This window comes from Neopelma chrysocephalum, unplaced genomic scaffold, assembly GCF_003984885.1.
Source record: "Neopelma chrysocephalum unplaced genomic scaffold, ASM398488v2 Primary Assembly neopelma1_22, whole genome shotgun sequence".
Taxonomy (NCBI): Eukaryota; Metazoa; Chordata; class Aves; order Passeriformes; family Pipridae; genus Neopelma; species Neopelma chrysocephalum.
This window is the reverse complement of record NW_020897689.1, coordinates 26,785,411-26,812,362: the sequence shown is the minus strand read 5'-3', so window position 1 is coordinate 26,812,362 and position 26,952 is coordinate 26,785,411. Positions and strand designations below refer to the sequence as shown.

General features: G+C 37.1%; 1 protein-coding gene across 4 annotated transcripts in view; it reads left to right on the top strand.

Moving 5' to 3' along the window:
* The window catches only part of DLGAP1 (DLG associated protein 1), a 414,682-nt gene that overhangs the window by 54,009 nt on the left and 333,721 nt on the right, over positions 1 to 26,952 (top strand). For 3 of the 4 annotated variants that reach the window (XM_027675989.1, XM_027676007.1, XM_027676034.1), the window contains exon 2: positions 6,640 to 6,790. The exons of the other annotated variant lie outside the window; for it this stretch is intronic. The gene's annotated coding sequence lies outside the window, so the exon portion shown is untranslated. The remainder of the gene's footprint in view (positions 1 to 6,639; positions 6,791 to 26,952) is intronic. 4 annotated transcript variants of the gene reach the window in all.

The window sequence follows — 26,952 nt, the reverse complement described above, 5'->3', positions numbered from 1 at the left end:
CCGCAACCTTTAAAAATTAAACCTGAATAATGGACTATTTTGAAAAAAAATAGAAAGTTGGAAACTTTGGATGGTTTGGAGGCTTTTTTCTCAATAAAGAACCATTGGGATTTGTATAGGGGTAGTTTTACAGGGTATTTAAATACTATTCATCAACGATTATGCATTTAATAAAATAAAATTTTAAAAAAGGCATACAGATTTCCATGTGAAAATTTGCCAAAAGTTGGTTTTGTCTTTATTTGTGATTCTTTAGATAAAAATATCCTGGTTTATATTTTTATTTCATTTGTATAGATCATATTCATTATTTATCCTAAGTAATTCAAGCAGGTTATGTAAGGTATATGTCACTGTAAGTAGAAATAATAATCAGAATGCAGTGTTGCAAGAGGGATCATCAGCTAAAACCTGCACATACTCCATTTGAGTGTTTTGTGTGGGAAATAGATGGCAGAATTCTCTCCTTGCTCCTAATGTAGGCTTCTGTGTCATATTTAACCCATAATACAGCCTCTGTTTGCAGGTCTAAATGTGATGTAAATGATAATGTAAATCTATTTAAAAACAAATTTCTTGTTTTAGGGGTCTTGCACTTACCATCCTATATTTTCTTGATTCTATAAAAATAGATGGACAGTCCTATGCTGTTTCAATCTCATAAACAACAAACAAAAAACTTGTTATTGATGTAGAGATGGCATCAAAAACTAACAGCTTTCAAAAATACATCAAGGCCAATTACTTCTAAGCCCTTATGAAAATAAAAGAAAGCAACTTTCTCTAGCCCATTTTTCTGGATAATAATTAGAAGGTTTAGAGTTGCCAGCCAGGTGGTTTTAGCTGTGACAGCTGGAAGTATAGCTTCTTTCTTTATTTTAATCTCTGCTAATCAAGTGTTTCTGAACCTCTTTGTAAATTGTGATTTTTTTTCTTTTTTCTCCAGAGTAAACCTATGCTGCCTTATTTTTCCTTTTTGTCCTTGTTCCCCTCCAAACAAACAAATAAATAAACAAAGCCTTATCCATACAGGAGAAAAAAAACCCAAACCTTTCACAGAACCTGTTTTTTTCTTTATGAAGTTTTACTTCATGTTTCAAGTGAGCAATGTAAGCCTCACTGCCTTTTCCTCCAAGCAGAATAAGGAGGATATGCCTTCAAAAGTGCAGTAAGAACCCACTAACTTCGTTTGCTCTTTAAACTTAAACCAGAAATTCCAAATACTATTACTTGCCAAAGCAAATGTTATTCTTAATGCAGAATTCTTTCTTTGGAGAAGAATCAGAGAAAAAAATACTTTGAGGCAGGTATCAGTCATGACACTTAACATGCCAATAGGAAGTGCCAATAAACTGTGATGTGACGGTAGTATGAAAGTGTTCACTTAAGGTGTATGGTTAAAGTCAGTTTGTGTGAGCCAAATCTGGTCATTCACAGAGACGGTAATATGGTATAACAGGGAATAGGACAGCATGGCAAAACTCCAAATAACTAAAATTCCCAAGGGAGTTCCAGTCTGAGTCTGCAGCAGAATATCACAAACCTCCATGCGTTCAGTCCTGAGTCCCATTTGAATTACATCACTGATCAGTGCTGCATTTGCTTGTCCGTGAATGCTGTTGAGAAGATTTCTAAATGTTCATTTCTCATAGGAGAGAGAAATCCACCAGTTTTTCAGACTGTTTATCAAGATCCCCTTCCAGACCATACCTGATTTATCCTGGCACACCTGTAAACCTCCTCTCCATTGCACATGCCCAGCATGAGAGAGACCACCTGCTTTTGCTCCGCAGAGTTGTTGCCTTCTCAGATGAATCATTCTGGGCATCTGAGATGCAACACTCGAGTGCAAACCAACCATACCATGTGTACCTTGGGCACCAAAGGCTTGACTGCATTGCAGCATGAGGTAAGAAGTATGATAACTGTTTTCCCTGATGCTGAATGACAGCCACCAAAGTCTGTGGGATAAATCAGTTTGAAGAATATTTAGTAAGAAGAGTCCATCTAGGGGCAGGTTTCATCTTGCTGCTGAAACAGGTATTGAGGCTCTTTTGTTTAGCCCAGGAGATTGCTGTTTATTGGTTGCATCTGTACACCTCACGGGAGCAATGCTTTCGACCTTGATGTTCACACTGCTCACCTCCAGGTATTCCCTGCCAGCCAGGACCATTGCCTACTGCTCCCAATAGCTGCCTTCCCTGCCAGTTGTTCTTGCTCACTCTGTCTGCTGCTTTGCTCCGTCAGCCAGTCTGCCATTATCTCCCCATCTGTTCATTTTCACTCTTGCTGTTCTTCCCAGCCACATTTCTTTGCAACCCCTATAGGGTTTCAGTTCTTTTAGAAAGGATACAGTTATATTGATCAATCCACCTGGAGCCTTCCTTTTTTTTTTTTTTTTTAAAGAGGAAAAGCTCAATCCTTTCTCATTATTCCCTTAGTACAAACTTTTTTTCCATCAAGGGGCTAAGCTGCAGCATTCTTTTAGGGTGACTTATCCATTTATGGTCTGGTTAGCAGTTTATGTTTACCAGATAAATTTTCCCCAATTTTACCATTTAGCTATGTTTAACAGGAATCTTGTCAGGAGCTCCAAGAATTACCCAATCCATGTGTGAATCGAGTTTGATCAGCTCAAGCTTTTGATTGATTACAGGCAGCTTCCTTTACTGTCTGACCAAGGTCAGCACAGCCCCACTGAACTCCCCACTGAAGTTTCCAGGGAGAAACTGCTGTCTGAAGATCTCAGGAGGACAATAGAAATTTACTTCATGTCTCCTATGCAGATCATACAACCCAGTGGGATTACTGATTGGATTTTTGTTATTTAAGAGTATGAGTACAGTTGATGTTCCTTCATTTTGTGATAATTGTAGCTATCAGGTCCTGTTTTGTGTAATCTCCAACAATCAGTTCTTTGCTGAATTTCTGTCCTGGATTTGTGCAAATTAACTTTCCTGTATTACTGCAGTGTGTTGCACACATTCATAAGAGAGATGTAGCTTCCAGTTTCTCCATTTACTTGAGTGCCTTTTGAATTATATTCATGGCCTCCAAAATTCTTGTAATCCCTCCCAGCTTAGTGTAATAGTCCTTGTTCCATCATCTAACTCACTGATAAAAATAATAAATAATACCATACTACACATCGTCTCTTGTGAACTTCACCTAAGTAATCCTTGTTTTTTGTTAGTGATTAGATGTTGTTATCAATAGCTGTAAGCTTGTTTTAGTGTTGTCTGCCCTAGACCACGTCTCCTTTATTTTACCTGTGAGGATATCATATAGTAACCATGGCTTATGTGTGCACACCATTTTTTAGCCTGTGAAACCCTTTCATTTCCAAGCATGTTGTTTCAGTATTTTAGAATAAAATTTGCACTATTGAATTTGGGTTTTTTTGTACTCTGAGGATTTAGCACTGTACATCTTTCCTTTTACACCCAAGCTGATATTTTACTGGATGTGCACTCGTCCTGGTTGGCAGCTGTAGGAACAAGGGTCTCATATGGCACAATGGAGTGCTTCCACCTGTTTGTGTCTTTGGTTTGCTTTTAAAATGTAAATTGTTGCTATGTTTAGAAGAGCTGTTCAGTGCTTTTTAGCAATTAAGGTTGACACCACTGTATACAAGTGCCAGAACAATTCTTTTTAATATACAGTAAATGATCTCAGTGTCAGATATAATGGGTGGTTATGGTGTACTTGTCAGTTACATCCTTCTCATTTTGCGGCTAAGTGAAAATGAGAAGTAGTGACTGAGTGATTGATGAATCTATTTTTCCTTCCTGTTGAGTAGCAGTTTTATTTAAAATTACTTAGCTGATTTTTTTTTATTCACATTTTCACTTGAAACTGAAAGTACTTTAATTTTTTCTGTTAGCCTAGTGATACTTGGGGTCCAAACATGCAGTGCCTATACAGCCCTTTGTAAGTATTCCAGCTACTGGGGAAACCCTGGAAAGACATTTTTCTTAGAGCATCTGATACTCTCAGTCAGTGTGCAGCTCTTACTATCTCCTGGGAATTGCTGTAGTGTTTCCCTTCATGTTTAGTCAGCTTCAATTGCTAAATATAGATGTGGGACCAGTAGTGCTCTTGCTCTGTTAGAGTGGTTTATTTGACATGGTACTTTAAAGGGAATACTTCTGCACTCCATCAGTCGCAGACGCTTCAGTGTTCCATAACTATCTGTGGGAAACAAGGAGGGAAGCCCCTTTCTAAGGTGACACAGCACACCAGTGGGGCAGTTGAAAAATGCAACATGATTCTTGGTCACTACTTGATCTGTCTGTCACAATGGCAACAAGATGAAATTTGATCCAAATTTAATGAAAGCATGAAATTCTGCTCTCAGGAAACATGAGATTTGCAAATGCATCACGGGGAATGACTAGCTATGCAGCTGGAATAGCAGGGTCTATTTGTCTGGATCCGAAGCAGAATGGAAATCCAGCAATGTGATGCAGTTACAAAAGAGGCGACTGTTACTCTTCTGTGAAATGTGGGGAGGTAATTGGTCTACACGACTAAATAAATGTCACTCGGGTCTCAGATATACCGCTAACTGTGGACACTGTACTTTTCAGCAGTGGTTGAGGAATGTATTTTTGATGGCAGGAACATTTGTTAGAGATCTAGAAATATATCTATGGGAAATGTTTTATTTTAAATTTAATTCTTGAAAAGGAGTTAATTGGGAAGTGCAGTCAACATCTGTTATCATATAAGGCACTGCCAAAAGGAGGGCGAGCAATCTTTGCAATCTTTCTTACTGAAAATTTTAAACATCAGATTAGAAAAAACAGTTTTAGAGATGGCCTATATATGTCCTTCATCAGAGCAAGCTATTCAGCCAGAGGTTTTGATATCCCTTCTATGATTTTGTTTGTCATCCTTTTGCAGAAAAATATTCTCTTCTTTACTCTTGTTGGGACTCCCTATTTTTAAAGGATTCCTTAGAAGAAAACATTTTCATCCTGTACTAAAAGTCTCATTATCTTATAGCATTTTACTGAAAGAGTTTTACCTGGTATTTATGCCTTTTTGCACTCAGACTGGTGAGCTGCAGATTTCAGGGAAAGCCATGAGAACAGCCTTAAAACAAACTCCACTATTTTTCTTTAGCAGAATGAGCAGAATATTAGGTAAATTAAAAATGTTGCACTTCAGAGAGCTTCCATGGATGTTGGTAATCTGATACTGTGGACTTCAGTAATATGGTACTAGGGATATCTTTAATTACCTCTGAATGAGAGACAAAGTGTTTTATATCATCTGTTCTAACTGTATTTGACAGTTGGGAGTCGGGAACACTAACTCAAAATGGATTAAATTCACCAAAGTATGCATTCTCTTCCTGCTACTTGTTAATCACCATTTCTTTTACCAAGTTGCTTCAAAATAGGAGAAGGAATGACACCCGAATGGAGTCTGAGGGAAAACACAAAAACAGCCACCTTAAATCTCAGATAATATTCCTGTAGAAATCTGGTGCCTTTCATAGATAACTCAATTAAACATTCTGCATCATTCACTGTGCAAATGGTTGTATTGAACTACTCTGTATTACGTTGTGGTTTTGAGCATTATCTGAGATGAGAGGGAAACTGGCTCCCAAACTAGTGTGTACTATCTCAGCTAAAGAATGAGGCTGTTTTTTCTCCAGTGCTGCTTCATAAAGCAAAATATGGTAGGCAGCAATAAATTGAGTCAAAATAGTTAAAGGGAAAATAATCACATTCTGTACTGCATCCAAACATCTTTGATTGCTTTATATCTGTCTTATTCAGGGTAATCTGTTTCTTTCTGCTATAATGCGTGGAAGAAGTCAAACAAATACCAGCTCTATCCAGATGATTAAGTTTGGCGAGGGAACAGAAGGTGTTCAGTGTTCTGTTTTTCTTCTCAGGAATAGCAGGATTCCCTCTGTATGGCACATTAGTATTGGATCCTTCATTTGTTTTGTTTTGTTCATCTGGGATGGGGCAGAAGGGGGAATAGAGGAACCAAGGTAGCCAGGTAGATGTGGAGACATCAGTACTGTATTTGATAATATTTTTGACAGGGAACATTTACAATTGTTTTCTTCTTTGTCTCTGATAAACTCCCAAGTTTTCTAGGCATGTATACTTACAGATAGACCAAAGATATCCAGATATCCAAAGATATGATGAAAAAGAAAAACATTTTCTTACAGGAGTTGCCATTATCATGAGGCAATTGATATTAAGATGCACTTTTCTGGAAGCATGCTGCCTAAGTCCTTGAAAAATTCACTGCACTGTATAAGGGTTTTGGTTCCAACTGATATCAAGAATCACAAAACTTTTTCTATTTTTCACTCTAAAGATTCACCATATATAACTTTGTTTTTTTAATAGATTCATGTAATTTCTTACATATTAGCACAGTCTTTTTCAAAATACTTCCAATAGAGTATCCTCAGTAAAGCTGAAATAGGAGGGCTCAAATCTAAGTTACAGTTGCCAATTTACAGCAGCTTGATTGCAAAGTAATCTGGATGAAAAGGGAAACTGTTTGGCAATATTAGTTGCTCTCTGCAGGTTGTCATCTGCATGGTACAATATCAGTATCACTAAAGAATCCTGTTCTTCTTCTTCTCTCTTTCTGCTTCAGATCACTTACTTGGAGTCATCTAGAAATTTTAGAGCTCTCAAAGAACTTCCCTTCTCATCCAGTATTTTCTGAAGAAATGGATTGAGTGGTTTCACTAAACCTTCAGAGAAGTCGATGAAAAAAAAATGGATGGAACTGGGCCAAGTTAGAGGTAGGGACATGGGTGCATAAGGTGGGGGGGCAATAGAGTGTCCAAAACTAAAAGCCCAAAACTAAATGCTGGTAAGAACAGGACTGCAGAATGCCTGCTCAATGTGCTTCTCTAGACTTGGACTCATTATTCAAGTCAATAACCCCTCCTTTCTGGCAAGTAGCTGTGAAACCCATAAAGTCAAGAACTTGCAAGTTGTGAATGCTGGGTTTATAGTTGAACCATATGCAATTAATTTAGGACCTTTGAACATACACATTATCATGCATCTGGTTAATTATATGCTTAGAGAGGGTCTCCTTCCTACTTTCCACAAAACATTTGCTGGCTCAATGTATGAGGTAGATTTACTTTAGGGCTGTATATAGAGATGGCAACTCACAGTAAGTGAAGCAGAGGACTCCAAGACGACTGTGTTTGTGACATGGCTAATTGGGTTTCAGCTCTACCTCTGAATTCCTCTATGGTGCTGGAAAAAATTATCTAGACATAAAGATTCTAAAACGTAACTCCTCACTCAGTGTTGCTTTTTTTCTGAGGGACTCATAATCAAGAACTACAAGTTTAAAAACTTAAGTTGGGAGCACTTATATCTGTAGCTGGGAGCAGCTGGGAACTGTGGTCTGAAGGTGAAAAGTGCAATAAAACATGAAGTAATCTGAAAGATCAGGCATAGGCTTCTCAAATTTGGTTGCCCAAAAGGAGCTGTCACTTTTGATCATTCTTGTCTTAATCTTTGTGCTTCTGGTCTCAGTGTGTCAGAGATATGAAAGAAAATGTTCTCAGTCAGTTGTAAACAATGAAGTAGACAAAAACTTTTATTTGGGTATATATATGCCCTTAACTTTCGAGTATGTTTACTTAAAATACAGTTACATCTGCTGTATTATATTAAGCCGGTCTTCACTGGTGACAACAGAATGAAGTATTTTTAAGGATAGCTTAAGGAGCACAGGAATCTTGCTTGTGGGTTGTTAGGGAATTTAGGGCAAGGAATTCTGGTTTTTTTTTTCCCTGCTTCTTCCCCATGAGTGTCAGATGCAAGGGGAAGAATACAATTGAATTACGTAAGGAATTTCCCTGGGAAACACTGAAGGGTGCTGTGGGCAGCAGAGGTCTAAGTACTGTTGCTCTTAGACTCCAAAGCCAGGGATGAGATACATAATTGTCCAAAAGACAATGGAAAGGCACAGAATGGGAACCTGTCTGATGTAGGTTACTGATGATTTTTGGGATAGTGCATGGTTGTAATAAACACTGGCCTCTCCATACTGATGGTTGTCTGATGTTGTTCATTAGTGCTTTGCTTCTCTCTCCACCAGCTCGCAGAGTGCTCGTAGAGAAAGGAAACTACACAGAAACATGTCGGTTCAGTGAAAAGGCACTTTATATTTTGTTTAACTGCCTTGAAAAACTATTTTGTACCAACTGTGACAGTTGAAATAAAGAAAGTGTGGGGAAACCTCAGGTTCTCCCTCTGGTAAAACAAATGGAAATAGGTACTCATCTCTCTACCTAATTCTTTGAAAGTTCAATATTACACCTCCTGGACAATGTGTTCATTTGCCTTTGCAAGGATGAACTGCATGCCAGAATTCCCAGGGTGGAGTGCTTTCTGTTGTTGACCAGTAACAAGCATCAGCAAAGAAGTAATAGGCTAGTGCATTTATAATAATATACTTGATTTAACTACATCTTGCTTATTTAAAGTATTTATTAATTATATTTCAAATACTTCTTCTGACTTGCTAACTTGTTTTTAATTAAATCCTTGTTAAGTTGATTGACTTAATTGAAATAAATGCAACACCCTGATGAGAACTGGGTTATTTTGAATCTAGTTAACCTTCAAAAGAAAGTGGTTTTTCTTCTTCAGTGTAATTACCATTGAGATTAGCTTATTATGCACATATTAAGTGACCTTTTGTGTTGTCCAAGGTAAATAAATATGCAGAGGTATTTGTTGCATGAGCATAAAGTATACAAGTTTTAATATAAGGTACAAACTTGCTGTTTGTTTTGTCTTTTGGGGCCCTTTTTGGTTCAGGCAGACTTGCTATTTTTATTATGAAAGTTCTGAAAGACACAAGTCAGGAGAGGGGCCCTCATGTCAGGTGCTATGCAAAACGTTGGAAAGCATAAATGGATTCAGCTACTCAATCAGGCTTTATTTCTGACTGTAACTTGTTTTTCCTAGGCTGCCTCTGTATGTCCTTGTGCTGCTACATCTTGAATAAAAATGAAGCTTCAAAATTGTAGTTCCTCTCTTTCTTCCTCCATCAGACTTGTCAATTCTATTTAAAAAAGCATGATGAAAAGCCCTAGTGATTGCTGTGTAGGCCTCAAGTGCAGAATCATTCCAATCAAGGCTTCACTTTGTTTTTCAAGGCCCCATTCATTGGGAATACTTCTGTTAATTGTATTGTTATCTATCCTCATACTTCATTTAAATGCTGACATGGGATACAGAACTGCTTTGTTTTAATGAGTGTGATAATGACTTGAGACATAGCATACATGTAGTAGGAATAGAGATGAAAAATATAATTTACTTTACTTGACCATATCTGTGTAACATAAAGCATATAGATACCATCACAGTTTAGATAGCATCAAAATGTAAAGACTCCTGGCTTTGCATCATGAATAAGTCATATGTAGTGTTTCTGAATATGTCACACAATTGCTCTGTGCATTGTTTTCATCAGTTATAAAACAGGGAATAGGCATTCTTATTTACTTCTGCAGAGTAAGTCAATTGAAAACTTACATGTAAATATCTTTCTTCCTCTTATTATGGCAGCGTGATGTTACGTATTGAAGGTAGAAACCAAAGGGGTCTCCACTGAGTTTTGTTAGTACCGGTATCATCAAGACCTGTTTGTCATCAACATCTGAGAAAGGACAGTCTGATTCTTCTCAGTTTATAAGTCCTTATAATCAAAAATACCTGCAATAGTATTTTTATAGTCTGCAGAATAGTACCAATGTAAATTCTGTAACCACTTTCTTCAGCATGCCTGGAGACCTTCCTCAAAATGCAGAATAATATCCTGCAATACATGCATTATTTTCTCAACACTAATAATACAGGTTTAAAATTAACAGTCAAATTGAGTCCCCTTTAGAGGCAAAATGTATGTTTTATGTTATGTATCTATACCAAGCCTTTCCTTTGTTAGGTTCGAGATTGTATAAACTACTGTGCTTACTGCATCTTCCTGATGAGAAAAATACTGTTTGTGCATATTTAAGGTTCAGAATACATTCATTTGTGATGGTAATGGAATGCTGATTCAGGCCATGTGCTGGGAAGTGAAAAATGTTTCATTCATTTGGTCCAGATGCAGACTGTAGATGAGGGAGATCAAACTAGATTCAATATAAAACATCTTTGCATGTGCTTTTCCTCAAATTCAAAAGCAAGAATTGTAGGAGGTAATATTTTCCTTTTGTATTTTAACAGCACAGTAATGGTCCCCCACACACTAGAAATCACTGCTATTGTCACCTGTCTCTGCTAATCAGGCTTTCAGTGTGAGCTAGTATTAAGTTGTTAAGATATCATTCAAAACCAGATAAAAAAGATATTAGGTGCTGATTAGCTTATGGAATGACTAAGTCCATAAGTGTTAGTTTGTCTACAAGAAGGATTTAATAATATATAAGTCAAAACTGAGGATTTTACAGCGCAAGAAATCACGCTTTTATTTTTCTTCAGTTATCTGTGGCAAATATTTTCAACAATCTGACCCTGTGCCTCTCCAGTGAATGATTGATGTCTTCCTCTTTTACTTAACCCATTACATTCCTGAGTTGTTTTTTTCAGTATATTGCAAACAAGCATTTAAAAAGGCAAAATAAAGACCTTTCTATTGTTTGATATGGATCATGATGATGCAAATCTAACAGCAATCCAAGTCACCAGTTATTTATGTCCATAAGATACCAGTGCAGAATTCTGAACAGGAAATAAAAATTAATACAAATCCTTAGTAGCAGCAGAAAAGGCAGAGGCATCTGAAGAGCCAGGTGAGGAGAATGTGCTGCCTCACATTGAGACAAACAACTGTCATGTAAAAACTTCAAATTCTGACTCTGATCTTGCTTACCATGGCGATTTCCTGAGATTTATAAACTTACAGTGACTAGAGGTTGTACCACGTTAAAGGTGTTTTATGTAAATATGACAGAGTTGAGGCAACAGGAACCTAAACACATGTACCAAAATCTGGCTCTGGTGGCTCACATATGAGCATGCCTTGGTGCTCATCTTAATTGTTTAAAATACAGAGCCCTTGGATAATTTTTTAACCAAATTCATCTTTTTTTTTTTCTGTTAGCCTTTGCTACAACCCTTGCTGTTTGAATGGCTTAGAGGAGATATCTGATAACTGCCTCTGGTTTCCTGACCCAATCTTAATGGTCAGATAGATGGCAAAAGTATTCTTTACCACATGGATTGGCTGCTTATATTTAGCTTTAAAAGGTTGAAAATATCCTGTTATTTTTACCTCATGCTTGCAATAGTGAACTCTCTTTTTCCTCTGAGTTTTTGCTTTCTTGTTTTTTACTTGAAGATTTTCAGCTCTTTTGAAAGACTGAAAAGTTTGCAGTTGTTCAGAACTTCTGAGTTCTACTGTATATGCTCAGTTACCAGTAGTGACTGAAAAGTATTGTCCCTTAACTGCTCTTGGAAAGGCTGCCTTGTGACTTGGTTGGGGAACATCTCAGCTGGCTCTAGGTGATACCTGCCCCAACACTTGTAGGAGGCACCTGTGCCCCCCATGCCACCTCGCTCTTAAGTGAGGTCAGTACTGAATGGTATGACTAAGTGATAAGGTTCCTTCTGGGTGAGGGATGAGATGTGTTCCACAGTTGGTTTGAAAACTCCCACTATATCTGACTGGGCAGTAATACGACCTCTGAGTTTCTGTGGCTGTCAGTCTAATGCTGTAAATTTATATTAAGTGTTCTTTCAAAAGTCAATGATATAATTTAATAAAATACCTTTTATAATACTTTTTTAATATTGCATTAAGTGATGGCAAATTATATTGTTATGAAAAAAATAGGCTCTTCAAATCTAAAAGGTAAAGTAGGAATGAAAAGCATGAAGCTACTACAAATTTTGCCTATTTTTAAGCCTCTCAGTTCTCAGATGAATATATATGACTACTGTTGTACCAATAGAGAAATATTATTATTTTAATTCCTCTGATGTAGGCAGTCAATTAAAATATTACACATGTCATTTTGTCCTTGGTCTCTCTAGAGGGCTCTTACTTAAGTTTTCTTGCTCCTTAATAACTTGGTTCTACTTGGTTGAAGCTTTGAAGAGATGAAATTTCCTTTCTCTGACAAAGAATAAGATCAAAGTTACATTAGCTTGAGGCGTTGATATTTTCTTAATTGGAGCAAGTTTTGTTCTCCTCCTTGGAACTCTCACGTAGAAATTAAAGTACAGCTTTCTTTTCCGATCCTCTGTTGTTCTTTCTCACCCAGATGATCAATTGCAAACCTTATTTCTTTGTGAGGCTTTGGACCCTGTGCTTTTGGAATGTGGTCTCATCTTTTTCTTCTGTAAAATTTTCTATCAAGAGCTTCTGGGGAGGAAGCAGAGACTCCTCTTTTTCCATCATAATGCTAGAATTTGTGCTATTGTGGTTTTCATTTAGAAAAAAAGTCTCTTCTACTTAGGCTTATTCATCTGGGAAATGTTGCTGGAGAATGTTACATTGTATTTTTCTCTTCCATTTATTCTTTAATTAGGCAGATTTAACCTACTCATAATTTATGTACACTGTATGTCTAATAGGCTAAAAATTAACCTATAATATTACTATTCTGTCAGGATCTCCTCTTTAAGTTACAATATCTGCCAATATTTTTTTCACATCTGAAGTATACTGCCAGTTGGTAGCCACAGGCAGAATGTGCGTATTTGTTCTGAACTCACATCAAATTGAAAATCTTATGATTTCGATGCACTTAAGTACTTTGATTAAAAGAGTCGATGCACAATCAGGTTTGTCCATGGTTGTTTCTTTGATGAACATGCTGAAACGTTGAGTTGTGATTTACCAAAGGCTGGTGTAGTCAGATAGCAACCTTTAAAATAAAGGGTACATTCTGTCCTAGAGTTTCTGTGTGGCGTTGGGCAGGTGAATTAATATTTCTGTGTCCCAAGTCTGCTTCTCTAAAAGGGGAACCAGAGTCTTCGTTATTCTCTTGTTTGCTGAGAATGGATATTCTTAATGACTAAGGCTCTCATGCAGTCTGTAGTACGGTTGTTCTCCATCTTAGCTGGAGTATATAGGCCAATGAAAGTTTTAATTTACAGTATGTAAGTAATACCTGTTATAGTCTTGTCAAACAGAGACCTGTAGAAATGCTACCAAATGCTGCATGTCAATGTCTTACAATACCCACAGGATCGCTAAGACACTGTTTATCTTGGCTCTGAGGTAGTGTACTGGGCATGCATTTCCAGTTGTATGGATGCCCAAGTTGTCTTGGTGGTGTGGACATTTCCATCTTATTCAACTGTAGCATATTTTATTGATTATAGAGGTGACTTAGTGACCTCTGTTGTGAACTTCATCTCCTACCTGTCAGCACAGTGGCAATAAGGTGTCTGTTAAAAAGTTGATGATGCATTTTGCTGATGTTGACTTGTCTCCCTTTTCTCAAATACCAAAATGATCACTTTATTTTTGTTTTGTGGAGGGGAAAATATCACTATTTGAACTACATTATTCTGCACTGAACATACTTTGCCCATTTAGTGTTATGCTCCTTGGGGGAGAGGACCTTCATTGCTCAGTACCTTATCTATTGCTATAACAGTGCATACAGAAATAAGAGGGGCTACAGCAGATCTGTGTGTCCATTATTAAAAAAAAATCCCTGTATTTCTGAGGACCCTGGAATACTTCATATCAGTAGGACTTGTGATGGCAAGGGCTTAAAACAGTAAAGATCACAACAAAATAACCACCATTTTTTCTAGACCCTGTTGAGCATTCTTTTAGGTCAGCTTTCAAGCATGTATTATTTTAGTTCCAACAGGTATTTATTAAACATGTAAATGTTAGGATGTCTTAGGATCAAAACTGCTACATAAAGCCAAAGACAAAAACATGTTGTTGGGAATGATTTGAGATTATACAGGAAAGAAATATTTTTCCCTGTCTTTCATTCCAGTGTCTGATTTACTCTGTTTTCCTTTTAGATCCTTTTTAACCTTAACTTAAAAAACATGTATCTATAAGTTCCATTAATATGAAAAGAAATTAGCTACATTTTCCCTCTCTTGTGAATAAGACACAGACACTCTTAGATGCTGCTGCCTTTGACAGCTTCTGTGAGCCAAGACCTGCTTGCAGAGGTTAAAAGTAAAGCACAAGGACAAGACACTGAGAAAAGTTGCCGCGATCATCCACTTCTCAATGAAGACTGTTAGGCAGAAATATTCTATGTGTCTTTGAGGGACAGAACTGAAACATTGATGTTTGGTCATGTAAACGTAGATAGGGTATAAGTACAATAAGGATCAATTCAGTATCGGCAGGAAAGTGGATTAGATTCATTTTGGCTTTGGCTTGGTGAGGAAGTAAAAGCACTGTTAGCAAAGCAGTCAGCAAACACATGGATTTTAAGTAATTTTCCCTCAGAATGATAGGTGATAGCCTCAAAAGGCTCTATTATCACTAATTTTCATTAAAATGGGAAAGAATGAGAACTGAAAGATCTTAATGCTTATACTGATTTTATTTTTAAAAAAATGTATCAGCTCAAACATAGCTCTGCTAAATTCTGGACCCAGTGAATAGATTAAAAATTTTTAATTATGAAATTCAACATTTTTTCTCCCTCTGGTTTTCCAGAGTGAGCATTTTAATTACCTGGTTACATAGACAGGTCACTCTTTCAAAGGAGAAACCCATGATTCAGATAAAAGGAAAAACAGAATAAAACTGACATTGTATTTACTGATTTTGCTAAGTGTCTATATGAGCAGGCTGCTTATGAGAGAAAAGTGCAAATCAAATGGATAGAGGCCTTTTAGTTCATGAGTTCTTGAGCAGCCTAGGTGTGTTTGAAACTAAAGGTAATAGTTTATTAACGCAGCATGATCTCTGTTCTTGATTCTACAATTTGATCTCACATTGTACTTCTTTCATAGCTCTGAATTATAATGAAACAAAATGAGGCCAAATTGGTTTGGGTTTTTTCATGGGCCACATGACACTGTTTAGTGCAGTTTGAGCGAGAAGAGGATCACGAAGGCTCTAGGTGCACAGTTACCATTGAACCAGGCATGGGATCACTGGGACTTGGGGTTTTTTGGCGGTTTGCTTTTGTTTGTTTCTGCATTGTGGTTTTTTAGAGACAATTCAAATAGTCTGAGCTTTCAACATTTTTCCCTAGGAAGTAAGTTTTGTGGATATCAAGTAATTCTTTTGTTTCCTTCCTATATCTCTCACAGGTTTTTAGCTTTCTTCTGTTCGGAGCAGCATGTAGAGTACTCTCTTTAGGAAGGGGGTTCCCTGGTGGAAGGGGCCATAGGGAAGATGTCATCTTATTGCAGCCAAATTTAAAACTGAGGCATCCTAATTTCAAAAGTACTATGTTGGAGAGTTGAATACAATATCTAAAAACATAGCCAAAAATGAAGTTTCTTTCTTTTATTTTTTCAAGTCAAAGGTGTCAGGAAGAAGTTGACACTGGAATTTAGGTTTCAAAATGAGCCTTAAATTCTGGCTCTTGTTTATAGAAGGACATCAAATTTCAGTGAATCAAAATCATTTAGAGTAGTGCAGTTCTGTATACAGTATGGTCAGACTCTTCAATGAGGATGTCACTCTTTTACCTGGAGGATATTATCTTAAAGAATAAGAACTTCCCTTCCTATAGCCTTTCAGAAGCACCATTGCTAATAATCATTTAAGGACACCTGAAGGTGTTCAAGGTGCCCATCTGAAAGAAGACTTTTGAACATTTCACAGTTGTGTATACATAACATTCAAGAAAATTCTCTGGATTTAGTTTAATCTAAATTCAGTTATATAGCAGTATTTTAGGTAATTTTTAATTTTTTATAATGAGGCTTTATAGTCAAGCTGCATTTAATTTGTTGAACAGTGTTGTACAGTACTTGGAGATTTCAGGAAAATAAATGCAAAACCATCTAACTACGAGTAAAATATGAATAACATTCAATTTAATACTCTAATTCTTTGCTTATTACTTATTTTTGTAGTGCAAGATGAAAAGTTGTGGAAAGGTTCAATGTTTCTTTTGCTTTCATATTAGAAATAAATTTTAGTCCACTAATTTTATGAGACTGTGTGTCCCTTTAGAAAAATATTAGTAGTTTTCCCAGAATAGAATGCGCCTGAGATTGTCTGTCCCTTAATGCTAGGACAAGCTATTGCACAGCTGGAACAGTGTCAGAAGGTCAAGACTAAGGAGCGACAGCTATCAGGACAGATTTATCTAGGTCATTTGCTATCAGTCAGCTGTCTGTTTACAGCTGTGCACCAGGGAAGTCATGCTACTTCTATTAGGTTATGTTTATTCAAGCAGCTGATTACATTATGAAAATCACATTTAGTAGAATTTAAAAGTACACAGGAAAATAGACAGCTGTACAGAGGAGGCATCTATGTGTAACATACATTGAAATCTGTCATAATTAGAATGTTTGTTCATGTCAAACCTGATAAGTTATTAAATGTCAAACAAATAAACATTCGCTTATCAAGAAAATCTATTTCTACCTTATTTTTCTCTGAGAAAGAAAGCACATTTTGTGAAAGAGATGGAAATTTGATTCTGCTTTCTTGTGCAGGTTGTACACTTCTCTAGGGTCACCGCAGTGTCTTTACCTGTCTTTTTTCTGATAACTGTTAGAAGGTATAGAAGTGGGTCAGGAATTCAGGCTCAGTAAGTAGCAATGATGCAGCAGTAAGTGTCAAAGGCAACTAATGCTTCTTTCTGCAATCACAGTGCTGTGAAATAAGTGTTTGCCAGGTTTTATTTATGTTTCCCAGAAACAAAGCGAGCTCTAATGCCTCAGATTGTGACACTTTTTCCAGTAGTCCCTTACTCTCCTACAAGATGCATGAGATTTAAGCTAGGCTCAAACCACCTGTTTAATGAAATTTTGAAATTCAAACCTCATGTCTCATTTTAAGCTCTTGCTTCAGCACTCTCAACTCTTCCCACCAAGGAAACAAATGCTCTAAGGGGATCCAAAGCCAAGGAGTTCTGGATATTTGTACAGGAGTATCACAGTTAGCTGATGTTACACTGCTACAGATAATTACACTGCATTTCAGATTGGCTCTTGGCTGATTGTGCCTTTCAGGTGTCTTTGCCTATAGACTGGACGGTTGCTTACTGTCTGTGAACTTTTCCATCTCATTTTTAATTTTTTATACTTTTGACTTCTTTAATATCCTAAGAGAATGAGTTCCTCGGTATACATGCACAATCTGTGCAATTTTCTTTCCTTTGGTTAATTTTAAACCTTCTGTTTTGGTCATAAGACAGCATCAAATTTTTGAGTTATAGTAGGGAATAATGGCTCTTTTTCCATCTTTTATGCATTCCCCATGGCATGTTGAGCTTATGTAGAACCACAAAAATAGTTTATGACCTTCTGAAGATTACAGAATTGAGTTTAGAAATATATATGCACTGATTACCTCATCTGCTCATATATTGGTATATCCTAGTACTTTATATCTTAACAAAAAAAAAAGTGTGATGTTACAGAGAAAACATATTCCAGAAGATCATTTCAAATAAGATTCCTAGAAGCTCAAATGTATTCCAAATTTTATTGGTGATTTGAAGTTTTACCTCCAGCAAGCTATTTTATTTTTCTGTGGCAATGCTTCTTATCTGGTCCATTGCATGCCTTGCCTTTATCAACTTTCAAAAAGCAGCATTTTATTATATCTATTGACACAGATTATATCAAAATAATCTTTTAGTTCAGTCTAATGTGTCTGCACAAACAGCAATAATGATGGCTTTCAGGAAAATGCATGAAGAAAATTCTTTCTGCCAAGCAAAGTTGTTACAAAGGTTCTGCAAGGGTATATGACATTATGTGTGACACCCTTTGCTTAGAGTCAAGAAGAAGATGTACAGCTTAGAAATCTATCTTAATTGTGTCCAATGGCTATAATTTGCTGATATCACTTGTAATTCTTGTCTATTTGCAACATTCAGGAAAATTTAACCTTGAGCCTGCAAGTTGCCAATATGCAAACCCTGTATGTTCTGTATAATCACAGCTCCCTGATGCCTTCTCAGCTCCCTCTTCTGTTTACTCTCTTATTTCACGCATTGAAACAGCTTTAATTGATCATTTTTCAGTCCTGTGGTCCAAAGACCTCAGAGGTGTGTCGACTAAAGTGCTTGAAAGTGACAAGAGAACATGAAATCATATATTTATATAGCTCTGTCTGTATGTGACATTTTAAAAGATATTGAGACATTAGCTTAAAATTCTTGAAGAGCTGTGAAAAGCTGTTGAGAACAACATTTTCAGGTTGTAAAACTCACTATAAACAGCATCTCAGCTACCTCTTGGCTGACTGGGGAGTCATTCCTCTTCCTTAACTCAGCAGTAATGCTGAGAGGAAGAGAAGGATGACTTTTTACCTGCTATCACATGCTGTGAGCAACTGGAGGGAGCAGGAGTGAAAGTATTGGCTGCACCTCACTGTCTGTTGGGAGGAGGAGTGGCTGAGAGAACAGGGTGAATCCTATGCAGCATTGAAGAAGGGAAATGCAACAGGCTCATCCCAGTCGACCTCACTTGGCAGGAAGGGAAGAACTGATGCAGACGTAACGGAGTTCTTATCTGTGCTTCTCTTAGGGAAGATCTTCTTAGGGAAGTACTTGCTCATATTGTCCGTTCTTAGTAGCTTCTGATAGTTTCAAATGCATTCAAGTATACATTTGAATTTGAGATGTGAAAAATATGGGAATATACAGTGCCAGAAGAGGTCTGGAATCAGTCAGTACTGGCTTTAGAACAGTGCAGGCGCAGTCCATGCTAAACTGGGTTTGCAGCGCTTCCAGACTTGTTACTATTCTGACAGACTTCAAAATAGATCCTTCACATTTGCAGCATGAAAAGGGTGTAAAATCTGAGAATGAGTGAAAGAAAAACAAAATGTGTGAAAGAAAGAAGGAAAGAAAGAGGATGTTCTCCAGAATGCATATTTAATTTTAAAATATGTATTTAATTAAACAAGAGAATTCTGTTAGGTATAAAGACTTGATCCATTTCCTTACTAGATGCTAACTTTAGTTACGTATTAGCAGAAGATGTGTTCTTTATTTAGGTACTGGAAATTTTCATTAAATTGTACTGTAAAGTGCCATATAAATGGAGTTTTTCAGGGCATCCATTCACCACTGTCCTTAGACTGAAGTGACTCATTTGGTGTTAAGAGACAGTTACCAGTTCTCAATCTATTGAAGCACTTCCTAAGCAGTAGTATGCACTCAGATAATCTTGAAGATCAAACCAGAAAATTTGAAATTTATATTTATGATAGAATGAACCTTTACAGTAACAAATATATATAACTTATTACCTAAAGAGCTTTTTTTGTGGTTGGAAACCTCTGCAATTTTTTTTGTTTGTTTTGAAAGAGAGATTTACATATTTTAGTTATAACAAAACCCAACGCAATCAAAGCTAGAAGATTCAATGGTAGAGATTGTAGGTGCATCAGTTTTAAACAAGTAGTGCTCCTTTTCTACCCATATTCATTGCAACCCACAGTTCAGGCTGGATATCAGGCTTATATTTCAGCTTGTGTTTTTTCTCTAATATGGTTCAGTGTGTTGGTGTGATATAAACATATTGAGGGAGTTAATAAAATAGTAACATGCATCAAAATACTGACCAATTTTGCAAAGTAGTTTTATTTTTCAGCAAACTGTAGTGGAACTTTACGTAAAACAAAGTGTGCCTTCCCTTCCATTTCTTTCCAGGAACTACATCCTGTATTAGTGTGCTCTGCTTTTTTGGTTGCCTTGGTTCATTTTAGCAAACCTTTTTTCTCAAGTTAGCATTCAGAATTCATCCAGTGTCTGAAGTTGCTCAGGTCTTCTTGATGGACACATTGGGTGACCTGTGGGTTACTTGCATGCATATAGTCCTTCCACTGTCAGAACGCACAGCTGACTGAGGAGGATGAGAAATTATGGCTCAGAATGACTTCACATGACTACACATCCCAGCAGTGGGAATGGCAGCACCAAGCCGTGGTGATTCATTCCCTTGGCACTGAAATTGCCAGCATTCAGAGGAAAAGGATTACTTCTGAACAAAGAAATGCTTTATCCCACAGAGAGTACAGACATTATAGAGTTATTAATCAGGGCAGTCATCCTGCAAGTAGATTTGACTGCAGGATTTGATGTAGAAGGAAACCAGAATTACAGTAGGAAGGGATCGTGGACTCAAAGTAGTAGATAGAACTGCATATTTTAAGGACTCCTTAAATTACACCTGGGGAAAGGTTCACTCTATGCGTGCTAATGAAAAGATTCCTGTTTGTGTGGTTCACAGTTTTCTTTGGATGGCATCTACCCAGTATGGTAATTGCAGCTGGTTGTAAAACAGGAAGACAACCAGTTTAATTTGCTCTATTTTCCACTTCAATATCACCACAGGCTGTTTCTTTGCTGTATCTCGTATGCAAAGCCAAGTCAGCCTCATCATTAGTGAGATGGGAGACCTCAAAGGAAAACTCAGATGTGGCAGGTGATTTTTCGCCTTCTAGCAGTCCTTCTTTGTACTCAGTACTGAAGCATGAGCTGGGAATTAAGGATTTTAAAGCACTGGAGCAGCTATTGTCTTTATGAATCATAAAGCTGAGGTGCTATTCTCATATGGCCATTGCAAAGCAATTCAGATAATTCGGAACAACCTGTCTCAGCTTCACTTCTTTTTGGAAAGTGCCTGAAGTAGATCAAGTCAAATTCCTACCTTGTGTTCTGGATATTGTTGTGGTGCAGCTGAGGAAAAAGTAGTTATGCACAGATTGGGAATGATTTCTGTCAAGTATCTAAAAGACGTGCATGTTCAAGTGAAAAATTGCTCCAAATATGTCATGGTATTAATTTTTATTTAAAGTCACAAATATTTCTGTCCTTAGTAGTGTATATTATACTTGAAAGCTTCCATTTCATTTACTACTATAAAATCCTGTGTCAAACAGTGTCTACTAGTTTCAGCAAGTCAGAAGCCAATATTTTATTAACAACCATGGCATTGGTTGCTCATGAAGAGGTTTCTATTTGATCTTAATAGAATGTTCTGTGATCAGTCCATGTAATCATGGAGCTCATCCTTTCTCCCATTGACTTATCAGATCATTAAAATGGATATCTATTCTTTCTCTGATGTTATAGAGGAGATTAGCATCTTGGTACTGCTACATTTAGTGAAATAAAGACTTAAGAAATAAGGAATAACTATAGTTCTGCAATATGCAGTTTTAAGTAGTCTTTCCTTCTCAGTGTGTAAGTTTGTTAAACTGAGGTTGAATCTGTAGATACATCTTAGCTGCAAACTTCAAGATTTAAATGGCAAGTTTTACTAATTTCAGAACCAAATCGTCATTTACCTGAATTTCTGCTTGGCATTTTTCTTCTAAACTCTTTTACCTCTAACACACCTCTTTCGGAATAGCTGTCTGTTCAAAATGTGTTCCAGACTGGTCACTCGTAGTACTGAGACTAAAGACAGCTTTTCAATTTTGTGTTATCTCCCATCTGTGATTATGGAATAATACATGTTTTATCTTCAGCTCCTTGGAAGACATAGGAGATTTCAGTAATCTCACTGAATTCTTCTACTACATTTATAGGGACTCACAAATGAAGTGCAGTACGAAAGGAGTTAAGTACTGAGAAATTCCTTCCAGAATCAGCTGCTGTACAACTGTTAAAACTGAAATTGTTCTTTATTTCCATGTTTTTATTGAGTCTTATTTCCGAGAGCGTGCAGCATATTCCCTCTCCATAAATAATGATGAATTTAACTTACTGCATAACAAAGAGATGGGAACCCCTTCCTGACTTTCCCACTGGGACCTCTTACACTTAAAAACCTGCAGAAAGGAAACTAACTTTGGTCATCAAAAGACATATTAATGCCCAGTGGTATAAAGGGAAAGACAGTCTAAATCTCTGCCTCATTTTTTGCAGCAGCTGACAACTTGTTATTGCACGCTAATTATCGCCTAGCTTACGGCAGGATCTAGGTAATAATTTATGTGGAGGGAATTGTTACTGCTTTACTGAGAAATAATACAACAAAAAAAAAAAACGGGTTTTTTAACTACCAATATTTCTGCCCCTGTGTTTTCACCCTGGCTTTCTTGAAAATCCATCTATATATGTGTGCATTTTCTTCTCTGGGTGTGTGTATTGCTTTTACCAGTCTACCCTTCATGGTCTTTCTTAGCTCCCGGTAAGAGCAACAAAACAAAGTGAAATTTCATTTGTTTTGCTGAACTTTTATTCACAGCAGTTTCAAATTCATTTTGTTGGTATGCTTTTGGGAAATTTCATGTCTGGAGGGAGTTAAACAGAGAGCTAAAACATTTATGGATGCTTCAGTTCATTCAGTATGGAAGTTATTTAGAATGCATTTTAAATAGCACATTTGTCAGTACCGCTGGTTTGCCATATTTCTTATAAAATGTCAAGTATCATTCAAACAGGATATCTGATTACAATGCAGCTGCCTTAGTATTATTAAATTGTCTTTTTTTTGTTTTATTAGACCACAAAAAAAATATACTCTGGTGTTTTCAGTGCAAATGTGTTATTTCTGAGGTCAGGGATATTTTTATCGTGTTCCTCCCAGACTCAGGTCGTAACTTCTTTTCATATAAAGATATTGTACTATTTTTGCAATTTATCAATTAGTTTATAAAGCAAAAATAGTGTTCAGTTCTTAATAATGGACATACTTCTTAGTGAATTCCACTGATATTGGAAGACATAGTGTTGGTTTGCTTAGAGATGGATGATTGTATTTCCAATTTAATCTCTCAGATAGTGAGTTCACATTAGATAGACATGACAGTTGGGGACATGGTTAATGGTGGACTTGACAGTGCTAAGTTTACAGTTGGACCCAATGATCTTAGAGGCATTTTCCAACCTAAGAAATCCTATGATTATATGTTCATGAGTGTATTCATTGCTTTCATTATATTTTATTTGCAAAAAGGCAAATGTAGCTGGGGATGCTAAGAGGAGGCAAACAGCTGAGAGACAGTGACTTTCCATTTCATTTTGGGAAAAAAAGTCGGGGAAATGAAACAGAGAGACTGCTCCTTTAGGGAAAGAAAGGCTTTTTTTTTTTTTTAATGGAAATGATATTAACATAAGACATTGATATTTAGAACAAACACACTTTTGGATTTCCTTGCTTTTCTGAGGCAGAGAGGTAAAATCTTTCCATCCGGGTTTTCTCTTGTATTCCCATATGAAAATCAATTGTTCTTTTTTCCTAACTTTTTAACATAGTTTTTATTAAGTTCCTGTTCATGTTTACATTATTTCGTAATTATTTCCTCTTCTTTGATCTCTAATTACTTCTCCATATTCAGAGCATAATACTTTGTGTTGCTGGATGCCACTGCTAGACGTTTATCTCAACCTGTCTTTTCCTTTCTTTCATTACTCCAATGAATGTTGAAAATGTCTAAAAATCTCACAAAAATCATAAATGTCTAAATTGTACATTTATTGTAAGGTGTGTTGAATATGCCATCAGCACAGCATAAAGCGATTAAAAAAAGTCAATTGATCATTGAAATGAGAAAGGGAGAAATGTATCCACTGTTTACTTGCTGTTGCTGTGGAGTGTGTGGTATTAGATAGAGGACATGAATTTTATTTGTTGTGTCATTATTTAAATAAGCAGTTATTGCAGAAAGAACTATACATCTTTATATGCAATTTTAGTTAATTAAATGCTTTGTAATACCTGCTTCTTCAGGATGTTGAGTGGCTGGTGAGTCACAGTTATCTAATTTCACTGTTATTTTCTAAACCCAATTCTGTCTTATTTTGCTGTGTGTATTGAACTCTGTGTCTAGCCCCCTTCATTGATTCCATGTGATTCTTTCCATATTCAGCAACCTTGCTTTTCCTTTTCTTTTGAGAACTTTTAAGAGTGACAGGCTATGCAAATACTAGTTGCAAGTCCAAAGACTAACATCTGTTCACTTCACTCTTAAATCCCAAAGACTGCTAAAATTTCAAAGTTTTCTTTATAGTTGTACCTATCTCCAATCCTTTAAATTAATCTCTCTTATTAGTAACCCACTCTAATAATAAAAGCGCCTTTTTGGGAAGTTGTTCTTGACGAAATGCTCACACTGGGGATGTTTCACCAGGACTGCTCTCAAAGAAGTTTGTGAAGTTCTTAAAACAACTGAAATTACCTTCTCTACCAATAGCTGGGTGGATCACTGTACCCTGGGAGTTGTCTGCTCTGGTTTAGTCCTGGGCATCTCTGATCATCTTGGTGGCCCAGTAGGCAGAAGAGGGTTATTTTTGGCATCATGCTTCAGCAAATGTTATACATAGTAGAAGCGATTGTGCAGAGATGGTATATTTTTATTTCAGTCAGAGTTACTGTATATGATTTGTTTTTAGCTGCATCTCTTACTTTGCTAAGTGAACATATTATGTTCATTTTGCAAAATCTATCCAGATTACAGATATTTTGGGCCAAGGCCAATGGTATGAGGTTCAACAAAGCCAAATACTGGGTCCTGCACTCAGGTCACAACAACCCCATGCAGCGCTACAGGCTTTGGGAAGAGTGGCTGGAAAGCTGCCCAGTGGAAAAGGACCTGGGGGTATTGGATGACAGCAGCTGAACGTGAGCCGGCAGTGTGACTGGATGGCCAAGAAGGCCAGTGGCATCCTGGCTTGTATCAGAAATAGCATGGCCAGCAAGACTAGGGCAGGGATTGTCCCTCTGTACTTGACACTGGTGAGGCCGCACCTCAGGTACTGTGTTCAGTTTCAGGCCTTTTACTACAAGACATTGAGGTGCCAGAGAAGGTCAACAAAGCCGATGAAGAGTCTAGAGAGTGAGTCATATAAGGAGCAGCTGAGGGAGCTGGAGTTGTTTAGCCTGTAGAAAAGGAGGCTGAGTGGACCTCACCTCTCTCTGTGACTCTCTGACAGGAGGTTGTAGTGAGGTGGAGTCAGCCTTTTCTCCCAGGTAACAAGTGATGGGACCAGAGGACATGGCCTGAAGTTGCACCAGGGGAGATTTAGATTGGGTATTAGGGAAAGTGTCTCCATGGAAGGGGTTGTCAAGCATTGGAACAGGCTGCTCAGGGAAGTGGTGGAGTCACCATCCCTGGAGTTATTTTAAAGACATGTAGATGTGGCACTTGGGGACATGGTTTGGTGGTGGACTTGGCAATGTTAGGTTAACAGTTGGACTTGATGATCTTAGAGGTCTTTTGCAACCTAAATAATTCTGTTATTCCATACATACTTGTTTAAAATGAAATTTCATCAATCCAAACTCTTTTGTCCTCTTCAGCTAACTTTATATTTATCTGGTTGCTTGGGGTTTTTTGTTGTTTTTTTGTTTTGTTTTGTGCTTTTTTTTGGCTTGGCAGCCTAAAGCATCACAAGGGCCATATTGTTCAGAATTTCAAAGAGCAATCGTTTATCTTTGTGGATACAAGTAAACGGACAATGGTGTCCCGACCATCTGCTCAAGCTGCTTGAGAACAGTCTTCTGTGCAAATGGCATGAAAGGTAATTTAACCTCAGAAGGTGCCCACAGAGCTTCAGTTCTGTTTACCATTGTGTCTTTGCCAGTCTAAAAATAAATCATGCTGAACAGAAAAAAAAAATCCATTCTTCTTTCCCAATTTAAAGAACAGATCATCAGCAGAGCTAATTTCAGCTGATTTCACCACAAGGAGTTGTTTTTCCTTTCTAGTATTTTTTCAAGTAGCAAAGAGTTTTCCTGGGATAAATGGTATCTGTCTTATAATTGTTGCTGTAGGAGGCCGTTGTTCTTCAGAGTACATAGAATATAATCATAGACTAATACTCAATGCTGAGTGATACACACTTTCAACATATGAGCTGCAATTCTGCCATGACCTGTTGTTATTTTGCCAGCCACTGTGTTTAATTAAGGAAGGCAGCTCTGTTAATAAGCAAGGTTTTTTTGCAGAGGGGTATTCTGTCCTGAAAATTATAAGTGCCTTCTCTGGCTGTTCTTTTTCAAAGCCTCAGTTGGAGTAGTTTCTCTCTAGTCCCGGTGAAACTTTAAAATGATTTTTGAAGTTTCACTGCCGATAAAAATCTCATATATATGTATATATATGTCTGTGTGTGTGTGTATATATATAAAAAATTAGCCAAATGAGGGAAAAGTAGTTCCTTTTTAAATTTCAATACAGATTTCAGGATAGAAAAGACGGACCTGACATTCATCTCACTGTCAGTTTTCCAGTTCCTACCGGCTATGGTGTTTACACTCAGGGTTAGCAAGAGCAGCCTTTGGGTGCTGTCCCACAGCTTTAACTTCTGTACTATCTTCTGCTGTCAGCTGTGCTAATTTCTTCAGTTCCCAATGCTACAAATAAAACAGTTTTTGTCTCCCTCATGCTATCTGTTTATACTCTATTCCTCCTGCTTTGTGGTAGGTGAGACCAGTCCAAGACTTTGAACTGTTTTCTGGCGAAGACTGGAGGTCAGATCATGTAGAACATGTTCTCTGGGATGCTGTGGCTGTGAGGTTATCTTGCATGCTGCTGTGGGAGGAGAAGCAGAAAATGCATTTTCCTGGCTGCTTTGCCAGATAGCTTGTTCTGAGGACATGTGGGAACGTCAGCAGCATAAAGAAGATAGATAAAATCTGTATTCAAGGAAAAACTTGGATTAAAAAAATGATGAGGATAATGTGTCTGTGAGAAAAAAATTATGTCTGAGCTGGTTTTGTTGCTGAATTAGCTACATTAGTTTAGCTAATCTAATAAGACACAGTATTCCTACTGTAATAAATACATTCTGGACATAAAAATGGACCAAGTTTTAGATTTAACTGCAAAAGAGTA